Below are 26,133 nucleotides of genomic sequence, written 5' to 3' on the forward strand. Positions count from 1 at the left end.
GCCTTAACATGCATCATGCATTTGGACCATCATGCTTGCATATTTTGGCTCAACTCAAAGGAACTTTTAGCCATGTTTTACCATGTTTAAGCTCTGTTTGGTGTTGTTTTAGTCATGCATGCATTGTTTTGTATAGCCTTGGTTCAATCTAGCTTGTTGGCTTTGAGTGTCCAAGTCATTAGCATGCATAACTCGGACCATTTTCATGATTTGGCATCATTCCCTATGTGATTTCAGTTCATATAGTGTAGCCATACACTTGCCTTTGTCACTCATTTAAAGCTTTGAAGAGTTGGTGTTTTATGCCTTAAGAGTGTGTCATTATGCATGCCTCCATGTTTAGGTCTTTGGGATGCCATCTAAGTGGGTTTTTGGGCTTATTTTGACATGCCATAACTCTGATTTTCATTGGTTAAGTCATGCCATGTTTGGTCTTAATAGGTGTAGTATAACACCCCTTGTTAGCCTTGCATGCCTCATGCCTTTTGAACTTTTGTTCTAGCTTGTTTTGGCCTTGATCCATGCATGTTTTAGACTCACTTTGATATGCTTTAGGACTGTTTTAGTTTGCTTGGGCCATTGGCTTCATGTTTTGCATAGCCTAATGTAAGTCCCTTTGCTATCTTCAAGTTTTGAGCCTCTTGCATGCCATACTTGTGTTGTTTGTGTGATTTGGCATCATTCCTAGCATGATTTCAGAGCTTGTAGTGTTGTCACGCTTGCATGCTTTTCACTCTTTAATTGCTTTTAAGAGTTGGTGTCTTCATGCCTTAATTCTTGGGCCAATTGACATACATGTTTGTATGTGCATTTCATACCATCGTTTCATCACTTTGGCCACTGTTTTTGGTATGGCTGAGGTCTATCCATTTTCAGTATAAGTCCATAGATCATGCGGTTTGTGTGTTGTTGCATGCTTATCGCATTGCATGTTGTTGCATGATTGTTGTTGATATTGTTGTTGCATGCCTATTACATTTTATGTTTGCATGTTTAGGTTGCATTGCATTTTGCGTGCTTGGCATATTACATGTTTGCATGTTTAGGTTGCATTGCATTTTGCATGCTTGGCACATTACATGTTTGCATGTTTAGGTTGCATTGCATTGTGTATGATTGTTACATTAGCTTGTTTACATGCTTAGGTTGCATTACACGGTTTGCATGCCATTATCATTATGTTTAATATGCTTGCATTGCATTGTATTTGGTTTGGGGTGTCAAACCAAACACGAGGAACGAGGGACGTTTCGTACTTGAAGTGACGAAACGTGCCTCAATCCTCGGTCGCTGACACTCTTGATCCAACATGATAGAGTGTGAGGCATTCATGAGTTTTTGTGCATTCATTCCATATTGATTTGTGCAATTCGGGCTCTTTGGCCATCATGCATCGAAACACGTGATTGATGGCCCGAGGGTCGAACACTACACTCCTTTAAGTTCCAAACATGATAAAGGGTGTAGTTGCACAACATTTTCTTGCAAATGTATTGCCATGCCCTTGTTTGTCCTCTGCTACAGCAAAAGGAGTATTCTGCAGGAAGAGATGGCCGGTAGGCTATCTTCAATGCCGATTGGCTAACAATTTTTGGCCGATATCATCAATTGTGGTCGATGGCCATTGTTCTTTGGCCGATGGCCTCTCACAGTGACCATGAGGTGGTTCAGAAGCATCACAGGAACTTTCACAGTTTTTAGAGGAGCACAAGTGTGCAAATAGAGGCAACATGAGGCATGGCAATGAATTTCCGAGTGAGGCGATCGAGCATGCATCATTCAATCATTCCGAGACAGAGCTATGGCAGCCTCTTTAATTTCATACTTAGTCTGTTTTGTAACTTAATTAATTTGTTTAATTAGTTAAGAGTTTTGTAATAATTAATTAGCTAGGGTAGTTAATTAATTAGTTGGCTTATATTATTCATTCAGACCCTCTGTCGAGAGAGCGAATTTTGTAATAAGTGTGCGTGAGTGTGTGAATGTCTTCCAACCCCACGTCTTTTTCCTTTTTACTTAACCGCTTACGATGGTTAGTTCTAGGTCATGTTTTGATTAGCATCCTTATGCTATACATGTTTGCATTCATTCATTTGTCTTGCATGCACCGGGCTCGGGGTATCATACTAACTGCATCGTATTTCAATTCTTACTTGAATACATGTTATCAAGTGTTGCATTTCATATGCCATTTTAGAATAGCCGAGCCTATTTCTAGTTGCATTTTGCATCTGTTGCATTAGCCATCTTAACATAGCTAGGATCATGCATTGATTACTAACTAGCTATTGTTTTGGCTCGGAGTACTAGGTAAGCTTTTATGCTTTAGCATCTTGCATGAGTGTGAGTGTTAACATGACGGCATGCTTGCTATGAGGCTATTTGCTTAACTGATATAACTACCTAAATGCCTGTGAGTGAAGGTCGGATTACTTGAATTGAAACAATTCATTGAAATGCGAGTTTTAAGCCCACTTGAGGGTGGAAAATCATGTTTTCTAAGCCCTCTTGAGGGTGGCAAATCCACGCCTTAGCCTACTTGCGAGTAGCACCTTCAAAACCATTTTCAAACAAACAAACATGAGATGTTTTGTTCTAATTTAGGCGATCTAGTCTATACTTGTGTGTTGTGCACATCACATAGTAATTATAGGCTAATAACCGGAATTAGAACGCATGTGTTTTCAAAAACAAGATATCATCTTAGTAAAGGCCGATCTTTGATCGGGCGAGCGGGGGTGCTCATTGCATGACCTTCCCCTTTCGTGCCTAACTTCCCAAGCCGAGGTAACTTTGGTGATGACGGACACGTGACGTTAGGCAACGAGTCAAGGTTTCCTAAATTTCCCCAAAAATAAAACATTTAGGTGGCGACTCTGTATCTGGCAAAGCAGTCCATGTTTGGCACTTCTTTATAAAAATCAGTTTTCCAAAACGATTTTTCGGATTTGGACTCTTCGGTGATTTATCGGTCTTGCATTGCACTTTGCGAGATTAGATTCAGAACCGTGACATTTGAGTCCGAACTGTAGTAGTCCAATGGACGAAACGGATTTTGCTCTCGTTTCACGCGCGGAGCCCAGGACATTCGGGCGCGTCTACAACTGTGCGCTGACGTATAGCCCCTCATCAACAGCTAGTATATCTTGTACAACCCGGGCCTCAGCTTGGGTGAATCCTGACAGAAATACATCCTCTGCGCCATGCTCCATCTTCAGAATTGGTGTAGAAACCTCTGGCGGCGAATGTATTGAAGAATTTCCAAAAACGATTGTTACCCCCTTCCTGTGGGGGTACTTCAGCGTCTAGTATAAGATGGAAGAGACGGCTTTCACCTGGTACAGCCACTGCCGCCCAACGAGTAGATTGAAGGTTGTTGGTACATCCAAGACATGGAACTCAATGTCCTGTTGCCCCGGGCCAACCTGAGTCTTAATCTGTATGGTCCCTATCACCTCCTGGCTGGTATTATCATAGGCCCGAATCACCTGGGCTGTAGGCACGAAATCCACGGGCTTCAACCCGATAGCATATGTCGTTCTCGACGGACATACATTGATTGCAGACCCCGTGTCGAGCAGGACCACCGGTATCCATTTCTCTCTACACTCCACATAGATGTAGAGTGGTTTGTTATGATCTGAGCCTTCGGGCGGTAGTTCTTTGTCGGTGAAGGTCAAGGTTGGCGAAACTCCTCCCGGGAAAACCAGCCCTACCAACTGCTCAGGAGTTGTATCAATTGAAAGCTTGGCCCTATCCATGGCTGTAAGGACGGCTTGTCTGTGAACCCTCGAGGCCATAAGCAGTCCCCAAATGGAGATGTCTGCTCAAATTTTCTTTAGCTGTTTTAGCACAGCTTCCTCCTCTTGCAACTTTTCTTTCTGCCTCTCAGCTTCTTTGTCCTTCCCGGACGCCTCCGGATGGTCCAAGTGTGGGGGCTTGAAATACCACCCACTCTTGGTCATATGCTCAACCTCCTCAATATACCAGGTGTCATCTGGTTGGTTCTGCCCCCAATCCTCATCAATGTGGGCAAGACGTAAGTCGTCGTCTTCCCACCACACGCCGTCAGCAACCGACAGACAGCTGTCCGGCTCCGTTGTAATTGTTTCTGTGCTCATAGCACATTTCGTCCCCGCAGGGGCTTTGGCCTTCCTAGCCCTCTCAAGATCCTCGATCTTTTCTTTCTCAAGTCGCTTCAATATAGCCTCCTATTCAATGTCTACTATACTTAAACTGCTCGAATCCCGAGCAAAATTCTTCGCACCGGTCCTCCCCGGTGATGTTTCCTGATTCTCAGCCATTCCGGCCACTGCTGATATCCCAGCTTCTGATTTCCCCTGTTCTGGCTGAGGCGCCTCAACAACATCTGGCTCGTCGCTTAGCCACCCCGTATTCTCTGTCGATCCATCCAAGTCGAACGAGTTGATGCTCACATCTCCCGGGTCCTGTTCGTTAAAGAACTACAAATTGGTAATATCCTCTTCCAGCTCTGCTAGGTTATCTAACCCCTAACTTGGTCCATTTTCTCGAACCACACTGATTTCTACCCCAACTGGCAACTCTACCCTCGGCTTAGCCAGGTTTGTTGATGTGATATAACCACTTGGGTTGTATGTAAAGCTCCCAGACTCCTCAGGCTCTGAATCAACATTCTCATCTGCCTCCGAAGTCATCCCAGTTCTGTCTTCGACAATCACCACCACTGGTTTGAGTTGGGTTTGGGAGATGCTCAACATGCACAAGTCCGTGCTGTTTGGAATGAACACTTCAGGCTTGGGTAGGTGGGAGGGTGTGATGTATATGCTTGGGTCATATGGAATGGCCGCAGTTTGGATCAGGTTGATGTGCTTGGGTGGTGGAGCTTGGTTATCTGGTGGGAGTGGGTTGGTGGTGACATTTGGTTTGTCAGGAGGTGCAATCACCTTGTTGTCAATGAAATCTTGAATCTCATGATGTAGTCGAAAGCAGAATTCTCATGATGTAGTCGAAAGCAGAAGTCGGTGTCGTGACCTTGTTGTTGATGGAATGCACAGTCTTTAGTTGGGTCATGCTCTGGAGGGAGAGGATCGGGTAAAGGCCGTTGTTCTAACGGTTTCAGATGTCCTTTCCCGAATAGGACCCCTAGAGCTTTAGACAAAGGCATATAAAGTGGGGTAAAAACCCTCTTGCCTCGGGGTGGATAGTTTGCTGGTTGAGAGGTGGTTCTAGACGTACCGATGAAAAGTGTGGCAGTTTTTGGGGTGGTGGTGGTGACCATGCCCACATCAGAAGTTCTGGCAGCTGCACTATTGTTGGTAGCTGCATTCGAACCGTGGGTAAACGCCTTCTTGGGCTGCTCTCTCTCGTGGTCTATCAAACCTTGCTTCATAGCATCCTCAATCTGTACCCCAATCTCGTGTAAGTCTACAAAGGTAGGGAGGGGTAAGACGATCATTTTCTGCATCAGCTTGGGTTGGAGGTTACGCACAACCATCCTTATCTGATCCTTCTCGAGTGGCCGAGTTGTCATCATGGAGGCCTTAGCCCTCCATCGAGTGACAAAGTTAGAAAAGCCTTTTTTCGGCTCTTGCCTGGTCACTTCAAGATCACGGGTTGTGACCTCAATTTGGGTGTTGTATGAATATTGTGCGACGAAGGCCTCAGTCATTTCCTCCCAGCTCCTTTTCACTGAGTCCTCCAGCTTGGCGTACCAAATGGACGCAATACCCGACAGGGTCCAGCCGAAGAGTGATAGTTTCTGGAGTCTCGTTAAGCCCATTGGGCATAAAATATCTGAGAACAACCTCAGATGAACCATAAGGTCGCCCGAGCCGTCAAAACGGTCTATGTGGGGCATCTTGAATCTGTCCGGCAATGTTACCGCCGAATCAGTGTAACCATCCTCTATGTCTGGAATGGAATTGACCCCCTGGGCCCATTTAAACAGCTTTTCAAGCTTACTCATCTTCTGAGCGGTTGGGTCCATCTCAGATTCAAACAGTGTATCTGTTGAGAAGGCTGGTGTCTTTGAAGTCTGTGGTAGAACTGGTGACGGGACTGGCCCCGTTGGAGCGTTCGTATCTTCTTGGACGTTTGCAGTATCCCTGAGTGTTGGAACTCTAGGTGGGGGTGGGGGTAGGGGTGGGGGTGGGGCTGGATGCGAAGTAAATGCTTCGGCTTGTTGTGGTTGATGCTGTTACTGAAGTCTGGCAATCAGCTTTGCCTGTTGAGTTACCACTTCTGCCTGACGTCCAGTAACCTAGGCCTGGCAGGTAGCATCCCGCTGCATGGCTTGCATGGTCTCCTGGAGCTGACGCATCATGTCCTCCATACCTATCATAAGGTGCTGATCTAACTGAATAGGTGTATCTCTCTCTGTGGTAAAAACGGAAACCTCAGCCCGACTGCTCACTGGTGGGGTGGACAATGATCGCTGAACCAACGACTATTGTACTGATATTCCCTTTGCCTTGTAACCGGGGGTAATGAAAAGAACACTGCTTGTTCGTCAACTAGATCCTCAGATCGATGAAGCCTTCTACCTCTAACCCAGAGTGCTTTGGGGGAAATTCCCTCCTCGGAAGCAATGATGCTATACTGCCTTGCAAAAGATAAACAAAGCAAAATAAGGAAACAACAAGCAGAAAAACGGACAGCATTTCAGCTTAAATAAACACAACACATAGTTAATAATCACAAGCTAAAAGAACTGTTCTCAAACACTGATCGCTGTCCCCAAATCACTGTCTCAAATCTGATGCCCCCAAAATACTGATGTTCTCAAATTGATACCCAAGCTTGCAAATTGATACATGCATTCTTGTAGAGACACACTCTAAAAGCACGTAGCAAGCAAGTGAGAGCCAAAACACCCCTATGGTAGGATAGGGTTTCCCTGTCATATCTTGTCAGGAGTTAGGATTTCACTACCCACGCATGCAGTTTCAAACAACCTACATTCGGGTAAGCAACCTATCCTAGTTTGGAATGGTCACTATAGCTTCCGATATAAAACTAGGTCGAATGGTCAAAAAGGGTGCCTCAGTGAAAATTGAGGTTTGTGTTCCCATCGTGGAAAAGCCCATAACCGGTCAGCCTTATGGCACGCTTTTCTAAGCAAGCCTCCGACAAACCGTTCAGGAATAGCAGATGGCAAACACGATGTCCTAGGCGCACCAATGTAAATGTAATGCAAAGAAACACATAAGTGTGAACAAAACAACATATCATGATGTTCGAGTCAAGTTCTCTAAATCCCCAGAAGAGTCTCTAGAAACTGTAGACTGCCCGAAATCGCTCTGCGTTCCCCCCTTTCGGAGAGGGTACGGATTTGGGTTCATGGCTACTACAGTTCGGACTCCTATCACGGTTCTGAATCTAATCTCACAAAGTGCAATGTAGGACTGATAAATCACCAAAGAGTCCAAATTCAGAAAATCGTTTTGGAAAATCAATTTTGAATCAAAAAGCGCCAAACATGGATTGCTTCCAGATTTCAGAGTCGCCACCTAAATATTTTGTTTTGAGAAATTTAGGAAACCCTGACTCATGCCTAAGGCCACGTGTCCGTCATCACCAAAGTTGCCTTGGCGCGAGAACTTGGGTACGAGAAGGGAAGGTCCTGAAATGAGCACCCCCGCTCGCCCGATCAAAGATCAGCCTCTACTAACATGATATGTTGTTTTATAAACCTCATGTGTTCTTATTTGATTATTAGTTAGCTTACTATGTGATGCGCACAACATACAAGTATATACCAAATCGCTCAAGTTAGAACAAAACAACTCATGTTTGTCTTTTGAAAATGATTTGAAGTTGCTACCCTCAAGTAGGCTAAAATGTAGATTTGCCACCCTCAAGTGGATTTAAAACATGATTTGCCACTCCAAGTGGGTTTAAAATGCACATTTTGATGAATTGTTCCAATTCAAGTAATGAAGCCTTCATCCACAAGCATTCATACAGTTAATCACTTAAGCACATAGTCTCATGGCAAGCATGCTATTATGGCAGTCACTTACACACATGTAAGGATGCTAAAGCAAAAACACTTACAGTGTACTCCGAGCCAAAACAAGAACCAATTAGAAATCAATGTATGATCCTAATTATACAAGATGCCTAATGCAACACATGCAAAATGGAACTAAAATAGGCTCGGCTAGCTAAGATCGCATATGCATACAACTTGATAACATGCTTTGAAACACGTATTCAAGTAAGTATTGAGATTCAATGCAGTTTGAATGATACGCCGAGCCCGGTGCATACAATATGAATGAATGACGCAGACATGCAAAGCATAAGGTATGCTAATTGAAATATGCCCTAAACTAACCATCAAAAGCGGATAAGTAAAAGGGAGAAAGACGTGGGGTTAGAAGACATTCACACACACACGCACACTTATTACAACATTGGCCCTCTCGACGGAGGGTCCGAATAAAATAAAAGCTAACTAGCTACGCTAATTAACCTAACTATAACAAACAAACTAATTAACTAACTATTCCAGCTAATTAATTATTACAAACCAAATTGAATAACTAGCTAATCTAAGCTAATTAGAATATTACAAAGCACTAAGCTAAATTAATTACAGCACAGGTAATTAACTACAACTAGCTAACAAAAGCGATAAATGGCCTCGCGGGCAAGGGAGATATGCATGCTCGGTTGCGGGGATTTAGAGAACTTGACTCTAAATCAGCCAAGTGATGTCATATCATGCAAATAGCTCAAAAAAGCATGCCAAGAGGCTTGAGTTACAAAGCTAGTCAACGGCTTTACACTACAACCATACTAAGCAATGCTCAAATGACCTTAAGCACTCAAAACAGACCTAAGGCAGGTCAAAATGGTAGCAAAAACATGCTAGACTTGTAACATAGATGGCAAGAAAGATATGCTTCCGTATTAGCTCACAAACAAGGCGTAAGGGCACAACTCTTAAACACAATGAAAGAGTGATAAACATGAGAGTATGGAAGAAGTTTACGCTTTGAAATTACATATCAAATGAAGCCATATCATGCACACATCACAAATAGCATGCTAGGGGTCCCAAAGTACAAGGCTAGTAAAGCCAAATACACTATAGCTATGCAAAGCCAAGCATGCATGACCAAAATCACTCAAATCAGACCTAAAGCATGCTAAAAAATAGCCAAAAATGTGCTGGAGTAGAGCATACACATGCTAGATCATAGGCTAAAACACCAAATGCACTAGGGTAGTAAACAAAATTGCACTACAAGTGCAAGCAGCATGCAAGAGGCAACCAAATCAACACAAATCAGAGTTATGACATGGCAAATAATGGCTAAAAACATGTTGAAATGGAGCCAATTCAAAACACGAAGACATGCTACTTTGCAAGGCTACAAGTAGGATTACACTACAAGTATAAGAAGCATGCAAGAAGTGACCAAGACAGCCAAAAACAGAGTTATGGCAGGTCTAAAAAGTCACAAAAATGAGCCTAAACAAAGCCTCTAAGAAGTAGAAACACATGCTCTTTTAGAGGGCCATCAACACATGCAAACAAGAGAAGAGGATGGGGGGACCACCCCCACCCATTTGGGACCTCAAAACCACTTTTCCACCACTAAAATTCCTTTGAGTTTCAGTGGTAAGAAGGCCAAAAAGAGATGGTTCCAAAGGCCTTAAAAGATGGCAAGAAGCAAAGCAAAACAAGCCACCAAAGGGGGTAAACCACCCCTACCTCAAATAAATCCTTAAACAACCATTTTAAACACTTAAAAATAGAAATTTTTGCAGTTGAAATCTAAGCCTAAAATAGCATGCAAAGGTGGCGAAATATGCAACCAAAACAAAGTTGTAAAGAGGGTATAACTCACCCTTGAAGAACCACAGCAAAACAGCAACTTCTTGAGCCAAAAACCAGCCTTTTGAAGCTCAAATATGACCCCTAAGAACCTCAGCTCAATGATGGTGGTGTTTGGGTAGGTGTTTGTGTGCAAAAGGGTAAAGAAATAACACTTTAAGAAACAAATATGGAGAGATAGGGAGAATTCTAGAGAGAGAGAGAGAGTTTTTGCTCTTAAAATTATGAACCCTCTCTAAAGGGGAAGCACCTTCCCTCATATAGAAATGCAAGCTAAAGCGTGCTTGAATCCCTCCCTACACGTATAGGGAGGATGCATTCTGTGCCTAACAGCTGGCACAGCTAGCACCAAAAATATCTGCAGAAAGTGAAAAATGGCCCCTGACCACTCAAAGTGGTCGACCGTCCACCCCACCTAGTCGACCGACCACCTCAGGTGGTCGACAGGAGAGACACATGGTCGACAGGGAAAAAATGGGGTCACCCAAGAGAGGAGAAGGTGGTGGCATACTGCTGACCACTTGAGGTGGTCGACCGACCACCCACCCTAGCTGACCGACCACCCAAAAGTGGTCTATAGGGGAGAAAACTAGCTGGTAGGGGAGAAAGTGGTCTACACCCCTACTTCTCCCTCTAGGAATAAGGGGGCACCAAGGTTTGGCTTAAGACAAGCACAAAACCAAGAAAGTTCAGAGACTCAGGGGCAAGGCGCGCAACCGAAAACCTCGGGAACTCCAAACGAGTGTGAACCTACGCAATCATCGAGCACTCATACGATGACGTCCAAGTCTTTAGGACGGTCAAAAATGGGGTGTCTACACCTGCTCTACGGGTTAGTGCAAGCCTTGTGTAGACACCCCATTTTTGATCGACCTTAAGACTCAGACGTCACCAACTGAGAGCTCGGTGATGTTGCATATTGTGCTCGTTCTGAGGTTGCAAAGTCTCGGCTGAGAGCCTTGCCTTCGGGTTTCGAAACCTTTTCGTGCCTTACCTCGGTTTGTGAACTAGGTCCCGTTTTCTCTGTTTTCTCGTCCTAAAGGGAGGGAGAGGTCTCGTAGACCATCTCTCAGTGGCCGTAGGCTACGTTTCGTGATCGTAGGCCATTTTTCCCGTTTGGAGATCAGTTTATGGTTTTCTGAGCCGTCGGCCGTGTGCCTCGATTCGGGACCGCTTAACTACCTTTGTTTGCTCCGATTTTTTGGCACACACCTTGTTTCCTCTCCTTAGAGGGACACTGTGGCCCAGGAGACCACCTTCGTGGTCGCACGCCACTTTCGATGCTTAACAGTCAGTTTTCGGGGCACCCGACTGCGCATTTTGGCCCATGAACCTTCGTTTTGCATCGGTGTGGGTTCATTTTTGGCATGGACCCTAGTTTCATGGTTAGGAAGGTCGTAGTAGGGTGGGAGACCACCTTTTTTTCTTGGAGACCAGCTTTCTCCTTGGAGACCACTTTTCTCTCTCCTCCAGCCAGTTTTCTTGTCGGGAAATTGGTCGCCCTCACTTTTAGGCCATAATTTCTGGTCTCCCATACCACCATTGTGTTGCATTCATCCGGGAGGCCACCTATACGGGTAAGTCGACCACCTCTGATGATTGACCCTTTTAACCCCTTGGTCTCCCTCACTTTTGGGCCACAATTTCTGGTCTCCCACCATACCACTGAGTTGCATTCACCTGGGAGGCCACCAATATGGGTAGACCGACCACCTTTTCTTATTGACCCTTTTGACCCTTGGTCGGCTGACCAGGGGGAGTGGTCGGCCGACCACTTAGACTAGTCGGCCAGCTTTCTGCTTTTTTGTCTCATTGAGTTGAAGCCAGCTGTGCCAGCTGGAAGCCTCAGAATGCATCCTTCATGTATGGAGGATGTTTAGGCTTGGTTTTAAGCTTCTTGGAGAAGCTTTAGACCTTCTCCTCTATCAAGGAAAGGGCCCTCTTCCATTGCTAGGGTTCAGAATTTTTGGCCTCAAGCATACATACACTTCCCTCCATATCTCTCTCCTTCAAGCTTCAAACTCCATTGTTCTTGCACCCACTGCACTACACCTCCAAGCACAACACCTTCATCATCAACCTAAGCACCTTGGAGCTGATTTTCAAAGGTTGAAGAGCTCCTACCTTGGTCCAAAAGTTGCTGGAGGTCTTCTCTACAAGGGTAAGTTACCATTTCCCTCTTTGTAGCTTTATTTTGCTTCATTCTTTAGCCTTATTTGCAAGCATTTCTGGGTTTTGACATAAATTGAAAAAAGTTTTTTTTTGAGCTTATAAACATGTTTGTGTGAGACTTTTTTTCTGTTTGGGGTCATCTTCTCCTTTGCATGCTTCATTTCCTCATGTTTAGGGCTATGCATTAGAGCATTTGTATTGGTCTTGGTTTGGCCTTTTGGCCACTGAAATCCAGTGGATTTTCAGTGGCTAACATGTGTCTTTGAGCTTCAAAATCAGAGAGGGGTGACCCTCTCACCCCTTGTTCTCTTTACTAGCTTTGTTGGCCTTACAAAGGAGCTCCTACTTGCATGTTGTGAAGTCACATTTCAGGCCCTATTTGGTGAGTTTTAAGGTCTTCCTTGGCTCTGTCTGGAGCCCATTTTTCCATATGAAGTGTCTATTTTGCATGTGTAGAGCAATCCCATCCAAGGCCTTTCAAAGGGGCTTTCATTTGCATGCTTCCTAGACTAATTTCAAGGTCTTTTTGGTGGGTTTTAGGACCCTAATAACCTCTACCCAGAGGCCATTTTGCCATTTTGTGTGTCCATCATACATGTGTTGAACAACCCTCTTATTGGCCTCTCAAAAGAGCACCTCATTCTAACATGCATTGACTGAGTTTCAGTGGTTATTTGGGCATATTTTAGCATGGCATACTTCTATTTTTGGATGGTTTGGTGAGCCCTCATGTACTTTATATAGCTATAGTGTAAATCATGGTTCACTAGCTTTCTTTGCATGCTTTGTTGACCCTTGATTCTAGCACATTCTGGCCATGCCTTAAATTGATTTTGTGCATATTTTGGACTGCCCTAGCTCTGTTTTTGGGTCTCATGGTCGAATGGTGTTTGTTTTGCATGCTTGTGGTTCAATACACTTGCTTAGCTTTGAGTTTCGGGGTCCATTACATGAATATACTGAGGTGTGTTCATGTTTTGGACCCATTATACATCATATTTCAGAGCTTGTTTGAATGTCATATTGTCATGTTTTATACTCTTTAAATGCGTTTGAGAGTCGGGCTTGTATGCCTCATTTACCGACCATTGAATGAGCTCCATTTCGCTGCATTCCGAGCCATCATTTTAGGCCATTTCCCCACTGTTTCAGACCTGCCTAGGGTCTATTTGGGGTTGATTTTTCAATTAGTGCATTGTTTCGGGTACCTCTAGAGTAACGCACTTCACTAGTTTCGGTACCCGGGCCCCCTAGCTTGCATTGTGTGCCATGCTTGCATGTTTCGGGACCATTTTATACCATGTTTTAGAGCTAGAATTTGTGTGTTTGTATGCCATATTGCATCATTTTTCATGCTTTGGTAGAATGGCATTTGATGCCTTAAGATCGATCCCTTGCATCGTGCATGTTTGCATGTGTTTCGGTTGTCTCATCTCCATCATATGGCCACTGATGTGAGTGTGGATGAGGTCCACTCATGTTGGTGTAAGTCCATCGTGCATCGTGTATGCCATTTTAGTCCATAGCATTGCGTATGCTAGGTTGCATGTTAGAGCATTGTGTATGCCATGTTACATCACGTGCATCGTGTATGCCATTTTAGTCCATAGCATTGCGTATGCTAGGTTACATGTTAGTCACATTGTGTGTGCCATCTCATTTGCATTGTGTTTGGGATAGGAGTTAGCCCGAGCACAGGAAACGAGGGACGTTTCGTACTCCAAGTGACGGAACGTGTCTCAATTCCCGGTCGTCGACACTCCGGATTAACCATGATGGAGTCTAGGCCTTGTTGTGTTTCTATGTGCATTCATTTCACATTGATTCGTGCAATTTGACTCCTCGGCCATCGTGCATCGAGATGCATGATTGGTGGCACGAGGATCGAGGTGTGCATACATATGTGAAAATACTTTGTCATGCCCCTTTCTTGCTCTCTGTTGCAACAAATTAGAAATCAACAACTTTCTAAAGCCTTGAACAGCATTTTGGGATTAATTGCAAACAGAGGCGAATTAGGGCATCACAATGGATTTCTGCGCAAGGCAACTCGAGCATGCATCTTTCATCATTCGGAACAGAGCTGAGGCGGTCCATGAATTTGCATGCTAGTTTATTTCCTTTCCTAGTTAATTTGTTAATTAATTAGGGTTTTGTAATATTTAATCATTCATTCGGACTGTAATTATTTATTCGGACTGTATTATTTATTCGGACCCTCCGAGCGAGGGCAATGTTGTAATAAGTGTGCGTGAGTGTGATGTATGTCTTCCAACCCCACTTCTTTCTCCCTTTTATTTACCAGCTTATGATGGTTAGATTAGGGCATGTTTCAATTAGCATACTTATGCTCCCATGTTTGCATCCATTCATCTATCTTGCATGCACCGGGCTCGGCGCATCATACTAACTGCATCATATTTCAAATCCAAGTTGAATACGTGTTAGCTATAGCATCTCATATGCCGTCTTTAGAATAGCCGAGTCTATTGTAGTTGCATTCTTGCATGTGTTGCATTAGGCATTTCAGCATAGTTAGAATCATGCATGGATTTCTAACATGGCTTCTATTTTGGCTTGGAGTACTCGGTAAGTGTTTATGCTTTAGCATCCTTGCATGTGTGTGAGTGACTGCCATGATAGCATGCTTACCATGAGGCTATGTGCTTATGTGATATACCTGCCTGAATGCCTGTGGGTGAAGGTTGGGTTATCTGAATTGGAATAATGCATTGACTGTGAGTTTTAAGCCCACTAGATAGTGGCAAAATCATATTTTCTAAGCCCACCCGAGGGTGGCAAAATCTGTATTTTAGCCTACTTGCGAGTAGCAAACCATTTTTGAAACAAGCATGAGATGTTTTGTTCAAATTCAGGCGATCCGGTCTATATTTGTATGTTGTGCGCATCACATAGTAAATCTAAGCTAATAACCGGAATAAGAGCACATAATATTTTCAAAACTTGATATCATGGATAGTAGAGGCCGATCTTTGATCGGGCGAGCGGGGGTGCTCACGAAGTGACCTTCTCCAATCGTACCCCAATTCCCGAGCCGAGGCAACTTTGGTGATGACGGACACGTGGCCTTAGGCAAACGAGTCAGGGTTTCCTAAATCTCCCAAAATAAAATATTTAGGTGGCGACTCTATATCTGGCAAAGCAGTCCATGTTTGGCACTTCTTTAAAAAAAAAAATCTGTTTTCAAAAACAATTTGCCAGATTTGGACTCTTTGATGATTCATCGGTCTTGCATTGCACTCTGCGAGATTAGATACAGTTTTCATGACATTTGAGTCCTAAACTGTAGTGAGCCCATAATGAACAAAACGGGATTTCCCCCCCGGGACGTTCGGGGACGTCTACACCTTGGAATTGCCTCAGTACACATCATCTCCTTGGACCGTTGTGTGTACCTCTTTTTAGGGGGGCATGAGACTCCATTGTTCAGTCCTTGAGGTGCCAATGGTTGGTTATAGGCCTGCTTCAAGGTTTTGACTTGGTTGGCGAGTTCCTTGAGCTGCTAATTTATAATGCATATGGTTTGGTCGCGACTGGTCAATTCTTGCATCCAGTTGTTGTTTTCAAAGCTTTCAATGGTGAGTAACTTCCTCTCTTCTTGCTCACGTTGTTCTTGCGATGTTCCAGCATTCAAAGGACGCCTCTGGTGGCTTGGGAGAGGTTTCCATCATATTCGCCTTTGGTGAATTGGTTGGCGTCTTCTGCCGTCATAGATAGACTGGAATCTTAGCAGATGGAGCAAGGCTTTTAGCTGTAGGATTCCCATAAACGACGCCAAATTGTGGTGGGTAAAAATCGAACTACTAGGCAACGGCGATGACACGGCGGATGTAGCTCGATTCCTAACTTGAAAAATACTTAGAGAAAGGTAAAAGGGGCAGCTGGAGTAGCCTGGGAACCCTCTGATGCCTAAGTCAGAGATAAAGTTGACAAAGGTGCTAGATTCTAATAATAGGGTTTAGGTCAAAGTGAATGTCTACCTCAATGGTGCTAACTACTTCCCCTTTTGTAGTTGGCTCCTCCTAGCTGTTGTGGGCTGTTAGGTCTCTTCCCACTCCTCACATTGACACTATTTCTTTAGGGATTATGTTCCGCTAGATGCGAATTTCTAGGAGTTGGTTTAGCCTAAGATGGAGGACGTGGGTTGATTAGGTTTGCGCCCTTCCTAGGCGTGTTTACTGCCGCCTTTTTTCTGTCCTAAAATTTCCTAACCTGGTCTAGTCCTGGGCCTTCAGGCCAAACCCAAATTATCCTGGGCTAACCTTCCATTTTGCTGGTGTTATGACCTTCCGGTTGCTAGTCCAAGACTTTCAGTCCTACCCTAGCCTGATTTGTTTTAGCTTCCATAGAAGTCACAAGAGAAGTGAAAAATTAAGTGAAATATAATGCTATTCAAGCTAACAAATCTCACAATCGCACATTTTTATTTGGTCCAATCACACACGCATGTGATGAAGACAAGAACGAGATGAAAGAAATATATTTAGATCACAGATTTAAGTAATGATTTAGAAATAGAAATATATATATATATATATATAAATATACAAATTGCATGGTGTAGTCCACATATATGACTATAGAGAAATTGTTCTCAATGCAATAAACATGAATGAAATGGATACAAACAATAGCCACCCTTTCACTGAAAATTTATCCATGGGAACAACTAATTTTGTTGGTTTTATTTATATAACAATGTGGTTTGCTTCTCCTAAGAGGGGGGGGAAAAAAAAAAAGTACATGACTTTTTTAGACTATAATCTTAAAAAATACATGACTTTTTTAGAGAGAAAAAAAAAATACATGACTTTTTTAGACAGTAATCTTAAAAAATAGTATCGGCAAAAACAACCTATGAAGTAATGTTCTTCTTTGTTAAACCAAATTAAGAGTGGAAGTGAGATCTCGTATCCAAGCTTGAGAGTTCATAACTTCTTTAACAAATACCATTACACCTAAAGATTGTTCTTCTTTTGGCGAAACATTTATAAACGTGAACTTGATCATAAGAGATGACCTCTCACTATAAGAAAATAAAGTTTATTAATGTTTAGCCTCTCTAGAATGGTTCTGAATGCATCGATCTAAGCCCTAAAATTTAAGCCTTCAAATATTTTTTAGTCTTTGTAACTGAAATTCTAAGCATTTATGTATTTGTGCCTAAACTCCAAAATTTAAGCCTTCAAATTAAATCCAAGTAATTGCTTCAATCTCACACACTCAACTAAAAAAAACCTATCAACTCAATATAGACATTGGAGATTTTGTTTATTGAAAATAACCAACTTAACACAAGCTATACTAACACTAACATAGAAATTTACAAATTGCTTTGTAGATTTCGGATTTTATAGGCTAATCGGTTCCAATGAAATTAGTAACTGCATGAACTACAATGCACAATCAAAGGAAACATTACTATATGCCTATTAATTTAAATTAAAGTAATGCTGTGATAACCAATTTTTTTTACAAAAATAAAATATGTATATAGAAATTAAGACAAGAATAATGTGATATGACAATGATATTTTTGTAATAATGAATCTTTGTAATGGTCATTTTGACTTCCAATAAATGGACATAAATGAAACCCATTATGTATGATTTTTTTATATTCAAATTATATTTATATAACGTTACTCAAATTTTAATATTAAATATGTTTATTATTTGATGTGTTGTTGCAATGGATCGAACTGTCCATACAACACTTTGCATTAATCCAAAGTGAGTTTTATCATGTTGTTAGCTAATCGCGATAAATGTATGTGTCTTAGATAAGAACTTGAAGACTGAGCAGTTTAACCAGAGACTAGATTAAAACAAATTTGAAAGAGACATGGTGCCCAATGATTCAGACTCTCAAATTTGATATATAGTTTAAGCACTCTTTAACTGAAAAGATCATTGTCTTTTTCAATTTGCAAAAGATTATTATATTTTCAATGTGCTTAATTAGTAATACAGCTGTCCAAATCAGTTTCATGAGTATACCCCCAAATTAGAAGAAATTCCTTTAGTACACTCTAGCCATGCCATATGATGAGAATTTCAAAATATAATATAATCTCATAATACAATTATATAATCAAGAATGCATTGATTTAGAACATAAGATCTCGTGTCATCAACGAGTACAGATCCTCTCCTTGCAAAGACTTACGAGCATGCGTCCTTGCAACGGCTGAGATCAGCCGTTGCACATCCAACGGCTGAGATTAAAAAAAAAAAAAAAAAAAAATTCCAATTTCTATTCTATTCGTTCCCGCCCAAAACAAAACATAGAGTTGGTCTGAACTCGTGGGAAAACACATACTCATTGAACACAGTCAGTGGTTCTTGTCCGAACGGCGACTGAACGGCGACCCAATACCGGCGGCGACCCAGTGTACCCAGTCTCCACGCCGTTGCAAGGACCGACGACGCCACAGGTCAGTTCCCCTTTGCCTCTGTAAATCAGAAATTAATGTATATCAAGCTTAATACTGTACTACTCTCCAGACTTACTCTCTCCAGACTGCTGCGTTTTTTCCTTATGAAGCTTAATCTTAACAGATAGGTTCATTGATAAAAAAAATAGTAACGGCGTAATGGAAATGAACCCTAACGGCGTAATGGAAATGAACCTTAACGGGTAAAAAATATGGACAAATCTGTTAAGGTTGATTTCCAATCTGTTAAGATTAACCTATCTGTTAAGATTAAAAAAAAATAGATAAAAAATTAATGGGCAAATGTGTTAAGAGACAAAATCTGTATTTGAAGATCTACAGATTGAATATTCAATCAGTTTCTGTATTTTAAGATTTTAATCAGTTTCAAAATCTATTTAATTAGTTTCAGTATTTGAAGATTACTTTTAATGGACAAATGTGTTAATTTATTTTGTGTTAAACCACAGATTTTGAAATCACAGATTTTACTTTTAATTCAAAATCTGTGTTAATGAAATCAATAGGGTATGTTACCACGTGGTTATGTAATCAACATTTAAAATTTGTGAGTATGCTAGTAGCAGATCCTCATCAAAATTGCCTATTTTTAATTCAACATTCAAAAATTGTGAGTAGGCTAGCAGCAAATCCTCACTCATTCATTGTTATGTAATCAATAGGGTTTTTAAATATGTCCAAAATTAATTCAACATCTGCACTATCTGCACTCTATTTTGTTTCTAACACAGATTTTGAAATATAATTGATCTGCACTCTATAAAGTAAATATGTTGAATTGATTTCATTGGTGTAACACAGATTTTGAAGATTACTCTATTTAATCAGAGGTTTGCCAAATGATTTTGTAACATAAGTTATTTAATCAGTCATGTGAACAGATAAGGTGTTTACTGGAATGTGATGAATTTTTTATTTATGTAGCTAAGATTTTATTTATATGGGTTTTCAGTTGCATTTTCATATGGATATGGAACCTGAGAATGATTGTGCTTGGAAGCCAAAACAGGGAATGACATTCGATTCTGAACAATGTGTGTATGATTTTTATAATACATATGGAGGAAGAATGGGGTTTAGCATAAGAAGGGATTTCTGTAGGAAGAACAAGATCAATAACCAACTTATTTGTAGACTTTTGGTTTGCAACAAGGAGGGATTTTGGAAGGGTGACAAACGAGACCCATTGTCAAAAAACCCAAGAGCTGAAACTAGGACCGGTTGTGAGGCTCGACTTTATGTCAAATTAGATGAGGGTACTGGGAAATATGTTGTCACTGATTTCAAAGAAAAACACAACCATGATCTTGTATCACCCGAGTGTGCCCACATGTTGCCGTCACAAAGAAAGATATCGACTACCCAAGCAATTGAGTTAGATTTGGCGGCACAATCTGGTCTTCGTTTAGGCCAGTCTTTTGAACTCATGGGTAGGGAAGCTGGTGGGAGGCAATGTCTTGGGTTTACAAAGTTAGATCAGAAAAATTATTTGAGAACCAAAAGACAACAAAGTTTAGCATATGGGGAAGTAGGCAATGTATTGCAATACTTTAAAGAAAAATCTTTGCAGAATCCTTCCTTCTTTTATGCTTTCCAGTTAGATAATGAAGAACAAATAACGAATATGTTTTGGGCTGATGCACAAATGATCATGGATTATGCCCAATTTGGTGATGTTGTCACTTTTGATACTACTTACAAGTTAAACAAAGAACATAGACCCTTCGCGTCTTTTGTGGGATTCAACCATCATAGGGAAACAGTTATATTTGGTGCAGCCTTGTTGTATGATGAGACCGCCGAATCGTTTGTATGGTTGTTTCAAAATTTTCTACAGGCTATGTCAGGAAAGGCACCAAAAACGCTGTTCACTGATCAAGATGCTGCAATGGCTAAAGCCATACCCATCGTTATGCCGGACACAAGTCACCGTTTGTGTACTTGGCATTTGATGCAAAATGCATTGAAGCATGTTAATTGTTTGTTCCAAGATAAGGGAGTAAAGGGTGTACTAAATAAGTTCTTCTTTGACATTGAAGATGCAAATCAATGGAAGTTAGAGTGGGCAGAAATGCTTGATAAATATGATGCGCATGAAAACCATTGGTTAAAATTGACATTTGCGGTGAAAGAAAAATGGGGTTGGCCATATGTTAGATCAACATGGGTTGCGGGAATGAGTACCACACAACTTAGTGAATCTTTTAATGCTTTTTTGAAGGATTACATTCGTTCTGATTTTAACTTAAATGAATTCTTCATGCATTTCGAAAGGGTACTTTACGAGAAGCGATACAAGGAGTTAGAAGCAGGATATGCTTTGTGCCAAAGGTTGCCAAAGGTGAAAGCAACAATAAGAATGTTAATTCAAATGGGTAATGTTTACACAAAAAAGATATTTGAAGAATTTCAAAATGAGTACTTTCGATCAATTGAATCGGACATAGAAGCAATTGAATATGGCGAGGCTAGTACCATTTACACAGTTGTTGATGTTGGTAACAAACATGCACGGAAAGTGAAGATGGAGAGGGATGGGTCATTGTGTTGTAATTGTACAAAGTTTGAAAGGGAAGGAATCTTGTGTTGTCACTCATTGAAGGTTATTAGAGACATATTGAAGATGAAAGAGGTTCCTCCACAATACATTCTAAAGAGGTGGACGAAACAAGCAAGAGCCGAAACTGTGAAGGACATTAAGGGGAATGACATTCAAGTGGATGTGAAATTCCAGCAAGCCTCGCGGTATAAGACATTGATGACCGCATTTAGAGCACTAGCAAGTAGAGCTGCTGAAACTGAAGAAACTTATGATTTTTGTGTTGCACACCTTGCTACATTAGGTGCAAATATTGAAGGCAAGTTAGGTGCTCTTTTTGGTGCTGGAAATGAAGTAAGTAATGATCATGACACCCAAAGCTTTGAAGTGGATTGCGAAGATGTGAATCATGTTGTGCAACCAAAAGGATTTAAGAAAAAACTGGCAACTAGTAAGGGCAAAAGGAGGGTAAAAGGTGGATTCGAAGTGGCGCTGATAGCGAACTCCAAAAAAAAATCCCGTGCTAACAGCTTCGCTTCGTCACAATCTATTGCAAGTCCAACAGTTGCACCTTCTCCATTACTATTGGAGGAGAGATCTATGTTCGTCAACATGTTCCTCCTCTTCAACCTCTTCCTCCCCGTCGTCATTTTCCTCCATCTTTGCCCATGGGTGGTAATTCTATTCCTCCGTCATTGATGAATCCCACATATCATGTAAGTATTAGTACAATATATGTATGTTTTTTTATGGATATAATATGTGACTCAACCCGTAATTGCGAAGCGTAATATATGACATTGTTCTTTGCCAATTTGCAGGACATGTACGTAGTGCATAATTCAGTGCCAAATTTAATGCCGCAACGGTATCCTGCTGAACCAACATTCCAGTCACTACTTCAAGGTTCATATGGATATGACATTGGGTTTCGATATTCTCAAGAATCAAACAGTCCAATGTGGAGTCAGGTTTGTCGTTGATGTGTTTTGAATCTGTTGCTGAAATTTGTATTTGAAGTAGCTTTTTTTTGAAATTTTTTTTTTTTCCAATTAAATTCTGTGTTTCTCCATTTCAGGCCATGGACAAGCACAAAGACAAGCAAACTGTAGATGAAAATGGCATGCAAAGTGAAGTGATACCATCTCAAATTGTGAAGCAAACTCATGCTGAATTGGTGCACAAATTTTGATGTTGCTCAGAAGTAATGTTGAAATTGCTGTTCAAACTCCACTCCAATGTCTATTGAAATTGTGTTAAACATGTGTGTTCAAACTACTGTTGTATGTGTGTTGAAATTCTGATTTAGTTTAATGAGAATGCTTGTGTTAAAATTCTGATGGTATGTTCATGGCTTGTTGACTGCTGGGAATGGTATGCTAATGATAGAACCAAAATGTGCCATAACATGTGTTGCATCTCAAATTGTGAAACAAACTATTGGTTTGGTCTGGTTTCGTATGTGCCATAACAAATTGTGAAACAAACAAATTGTGTTGCATCTCAAATGTGCCATAACAGATAGGTTCATTGATAACATTAATTGATAACAGATAATAACAGATAAGAGAGGTTCTGCTATGTTCTAGTCTGGTCTGGTCTGGTTTCGTATGGTCTGGTCTGCTTCTGTTCTGAATCTGCACTCAACAATGCTGTATTGGTTTGTGATTGTGTTTTGAAATAGTAACAGATAGGTTCATTGATAACCTTAATTGATAACAGATAATAACAGATAAGAGAGGTTCTGGTCTGTTGTGGTCTGCATCTGCTGGTCTGGTCTGCATCTTCTACTCTGGTCTGGTTCTGCTCTGCTCTGGTCTGCATGTGCTACTCTGGTCTGGTCTGGTCTGCATTTGCTACTGTGGACTGGTCTGGTCTGCATCTGCTATAGTTCAACACAACCCTTGATACAATTCAAAATAGTATTACATAGCATAAATAATGGTTTTGTTATACAACAAAAAGGTATCAGATAGCAACAATACTGTTTTGGCACTAAATAATATCAGATAGCATAAATAATGGTCTGCTTTGGTCTGTTGGGAATGGACTGCTCTGGTCTGAATCTGCATCTGTTGTGGTCTGCATTTGCTTCTCTGCATCTGTTGTGGTCTGCATCTGTTGTGGTCTGCATTTGCTACTCTGCATCTATTGTGGTCTGCATCTGTTGTGGTCTGCATTTGCTACTCTGCATTTGCTACTCTGCTGGTCTGGTCTGCATCACTGTTCTGGTTCTGGTCTGCTTCTGGTCTGGTCTGGTCTACATCATCTACAGATAATAACAGATAAGAGATAACAGATAACAGTAATGGTTCAAATGCCATACATTAATGGTTCAATGATAACAGATAATAATGATAACAGATAACAGATAATAACATTCATTGATAACAGATAACAGTAATGGTTCAAATGGCATACATGGTTGGTAACACAGCTGTCTTGGTTCCATCATTCATTGATAACAGTAATGGTTCAAATGCCATACATGGTTGGTAACAGAGCTGTCTTGGTTCCATCATTCATTGATAACAGATAAGATTCCATCATTCATAACAGATAATATGGTACATTCATTGATAACAGATAACATTCCATCATTGGTTCCATCATTCATTGATAACAGATAACATTCCATCATTCATTCATTTATTCATTCCAAAATATGCCATACTTCATTCAGCAGCTAATAGATAATTCATTCATTCATTCGAAAATGTACCATACTTCATTCCAAAATTCATTCCATTCATGCATTCGAAAATGTACCATACTTCATTCCAAAATTCATTCCATTCATTCATTCGAAAGTTGAGGCCACAAGTTGAGGAAAATAGATAATAGATAACAAGCTAACAACTTCATGTACATACAAGCCAAAATGCTACAAACTTCCAAGTTACATCATAAAGTAGAAAATCGTAGCAAATACAATGAAGTACACCATCGCTTTGATATTCCTTTCCATCCTTTGAAGCCTTCGACCATAGTTCGTTTCCATGGAATGAAGCCTCGTCCTGACATCGTTAAAGTCTTGTACTGTTATACCATCACAAGCTGTATAGTTCGTACGGATTCTGGACGTAACGTCTTCATCATCTTCATCCACGAACTTGAAGTAATTGCAATGGGGAGTGGGAGTCTTACTCTGCAATGCATGAGAATAAGTTAGTCAAAGAAGACAAATATTAATTTGACTACTAAACGAAGAAAACAGCTAGAATTACAAACTTACATATCTTGATGGGCAAACAAAGAACAAACGTCCTTCATTTCCATTCTCATTGGTTTTTACAATACGTATGGCAGCGGTTCTTCCACAATTGCACACTCTTGGTTGTAGTCTTATGTTGCTAATGTTAGAGGAAGATGCCATTTTTCAAAATCTGCATACATGACAAATATTTGAACCATGGTAGTTCCATAGAGGAAAAGGTGAAATCTGACTAAAGAGAACACCTGTGGAAGATGAAAATATTTGAACCATGGTAGTTCCTAGCAGTTTCAGGGATATACCCTTTCATTCTCATTAATATTCTTCTACTTGGTTTGGTTTGGCTTGGTTTGGTTTGGTTTAGCTGTGGCTAATTGCCTAAAGAGAACACCTGTGGAAGAAGGTGAAATCTGACAAAGGGTGTGACAAAAAACCCACATGTAGCTCCTCTCCACACCCATTTATTCATATCATATTATTCATTCATGCCCAGTTGGACATAAGTCATTTCACTATCACATATCTGGTCCAGCTGCCACAACCCTAACCCAACCCTCCCTCCCCTACTTTTTCATTTCGCAGTTTTTTTAATTTGTACTCAAATGAATGACGGAATCAGATACAATCTTCTTAACATGTAAGCGTTATAAAAATATATAATTCACTTAGCGTGGTAAGATTGTGTTCGATTCTAAATTCATCTCATAAAATAAAATAAAATTATATCAAATTCCGTAACCCGTTTCCATATTTCTCAACTATTTCTTTCATTTCATTTCATTCATAATTGCCATCTCTCTCCTGTGTGTGTATGGAAGAGAGAGAGAGAGACACTCAGAGAGAGGACCCCTGAGGCGGCCTTTAAGCACCCATAACTTTCTCACATTCCATCCATCCATACTGTTATTTTACTATTAAGCACCCATAACTTTCATTCATAATTGTGATTCACTATTTGCAAAATATCTATATTTCTATGAATAAATGAGTATTTACTTGTGATTACTTGAACACGAGAGTCTAGGGGTGGGATGCAACAAGTTGAGCTTCCTATCTACTTGCATAGCACTTCAAACCAAGAGGAATTCTTTATCTACTTGCTTAATATATTCCTTCACCCACTTGATAGGTAACTGAATATTACTTTCCTCCTATCTAACTGATTATTGCTACAATGTATGATTTTAAGTAATGGTTCAGCTAAACCAAAATGTGCCATACTTAGATAATTACTTCAACTATCATATTGCCATAATCAGATAATTAGTTCAACTATCATTTCATACACAGAACAAACTAATTAACACTGAAAGCAAATACTCATGCTGAATTAGTTGCCATAACATTTCATACACAGAACAAACTCATTAACACTGAAAGCAAATTCAAAGCCCAAATGAACACTGATTTTTATTATTCATGTCAATGTTTCAGAGATTTGAAATCAAAGCCCTAATTTCTCAATCCCAAATCAAAGCCCTATTCAGAGATTTGAAATCAAAGCCCTAATTTCTCAATCCCAAATCAAAGCCCTATTCAGAGATTTGAAATCAAAACCCTAATTTCTCAATCCCAAATCAAAGCCCTATTTTCTGTTCGAATCCCTATTCGAATCAAAGCCAAATCAAACCAGTTTTTTCTGTTCGAATCTGACATCGAAGCCCCTAATTTTCAAATTTAAAACATATTTTCTCAATCTCAATCACACAATCCTAACATCTTCAGTTCAGAGTTTCGAATACTAAACTGCTTCCTCTATGGTCTCAGAACCCAATTCCTGGAAGTGGGTCGCCGGTGCCGCCGTCTGGGGGACTGGTCGCCGGTGAGAGTAGATTCAGTGGAGGGGGACGAGTGAGTGGGAGGAGTGCAAGGCGGAGTGAAACTGAGGAGTGAGAGTGAT

The 26,133-nt window shown here is 40.9% G+C and overlaps 1 long non-coding RNA gene across 1 annotated transcript; it reads right to left on the reverse strand.

Annotated features, from left to right (window-relative positions):
- Window positions 1–23,793: 23,793 nt before the first annotated feature.
- On the reverse strand, window positions 23,794–24,389 carry LOC145821140 (uncharacterized). Its single transcript, XR_014363179.1, has 2 exons — window positions 24,255–24,389; window positions 23,794–24,167 (listed from the first exon to the last, which is right to left on the reverse strand). It is a non-coding gene; the product is annotated as an uncharacterized LOC145821140 (long non-coding RNA).
- Between the last annotated feature and the right edge of the window lie 1,744 nt (window positions 24,390–26,133).

Source organism: Camellia sinensis, chromosome 3 (genome assembly GCF_055761805.1).
Source record: "Camellia sinensis isolate YWXY chromosome 3, ASM5576180v1, whole genome shotgun sequence".
NCBI lineage: Eukaryota > Viridiplantae > Streptophyta > Magnoliopsida > Ericales > Theaceae > Camellia > Camellia sinensis.